The sequence below is a fragment of the Lacerta agilis genome, chromosome 8 (assembly GCF_009819535.1).
Source record: "Lacerta agilis isolate rLacAgi1 chromosome 8, rLacAgi1.pri, whole genome shotgun sequence".
In the NCBI taxonomy this organism is placed as follows: domain Eukaryota; kingdom Metazoa; phylum Chordata; class Lepidosauria; order Squamata; family Lacertidae; genus Lacerta; species Lacerta agilis.
Window position 1 is genome coordinate 12009203 of NC_046319.1, and position 1767 is coordinate 12010969.

The window sequence follows — 1767 nt, forward strand, 5'->3', positions numbered from 1 at the left end:
CATTGCATTATTTATCTCCAGTTTCTGATTGTGTTATCTGTTTAATGAAATCTGGTGTGTCGGTGCAAGTCAGTTTAATAGTTAAATTTCCAAAATCTCTGGGCGAGTCTCTCCCCTCTTCTAAGTGTAGCAAACACTGAGACAGTGAGAAATAAGTTTTTTCCTCCCTGTGTGTTTGGGGTTTTTTGCGGCGGTAGGGGTGGAGAATTTCCTGGTTTAAAACAGGGGTGTGTGTGGCTAAATTGGAGGAAGGGAGTCATATATTTAAAGGGGTAAATTTGATGAGATATTTAGGGTCTTTTCCCTTCCGTTGAATGGGGGTTTTGGGGTAAAAAAAACCCTCAGTTTTAATGGGGATTCACCCTCTCTTGGTTTTATAGGGGGTCTTTAGGGAGCAAATACGAAAGTTTGGAGTTTAGCCTAATTTGGGGAAGAAATTAATATATATTTTTGAGATAACTGGGGAGGGAGCCTGGACTCCCCCATATTTTATGAGGTGCCAGGTTATTTGGGGGGGACTCTTAGCCCTATATTTGACCTACAATGGGGAGTTGCTGTGTTTTCCTGTGAGGTGCCTCCCCCCCAACCCCCCCCAACCCTTTCTCTTTTTAATTTTGGAGAAGCATAGGCCATTTTTTGTGTGTGTTTGTAAGGGATGGACTGTGAGTTTGTTACCATCAAACCCCCCTTTTTATATATATAAAAAATGGCTATTAGCCAGCCCCCCCCAATAACCTCTGTCTTTATTTTGTGGGGTTATCACTCCCTCTTTCATATATGGGAGTTTATATTTCCCCACCACACAAACACAAAAATTGGGAAGACCGGGGGGGGGGGATTTAAAGTGTACCCCTCAAAAAATAAAACATTGCAATTTTCAGTAAAAATGGTGAAAAGCATCTATTTATAACATTTTTTTGAGACTTCTTCCGAGACTCGAGGCAGCTTACAACAAATGAAAACAAGGCGGATAAAAGTACAAAAAGCTGGGAAACGTTTAAAAGACGCTGGTGAAAAAAAGTAATTAAGTGATTAAATAAGTTTTGATGGATGTAGTAATGGAATACAGAATGGTTTAGTTTATTTAAAATATGATATGCAAAACGATCCTTGGAAAGAGTGGAAAGGAAGTCCTTGATATTGGGTATTCTAAATTGTAAAACAGAAAATTTAATAAAAATTGTATTTTTTTTTAAAAAAAGCAATGAAATACCAATAGAATCGAAACGGTGTAACTGAAAACAAATGTATTAAAATACAGATAATAATCAGTGATGAACTCAAGGGTTCAAGACACACGTCAGTTATGCCGTGGTGGCCTAGTGGTTAGAGTGTAGGACTAGGAGCTGGAAGAGACCAGGGTTCAAATGCCGCCACGGCCACCGTGAAGCTCACTGGACGACCTCGGGGGGCCGCCTCTCGGCCAAAGCCTACCTCGCAGGCTTGTTGTGTGTAAACCAGGGGTGCCCAAACTCTTCAGAGAGGGCCAGATTTGATGAAGTGAACACGTGTGAGGGCCGACCGAGGTTGTTGAGCTTTTCAGGATTGAAATTGCTGAGCCGGGGGCCGGATTACGGTAAATCGACCGGTGGGCCGGATTAGGCCCCTGAAACGGACTTTGGACATGCCTGGCGTAAACGATGGGGAGGAGAACCAGGCACTGCTTGAAGGGAAAGTAAATGATAAAATGAAATGAATTCTGTGGTGACACCTCTTTCCTCTCTCTGCCCCCTCCCCCTTGAATTCCCCCCCCCCTTTTGCAGGCGG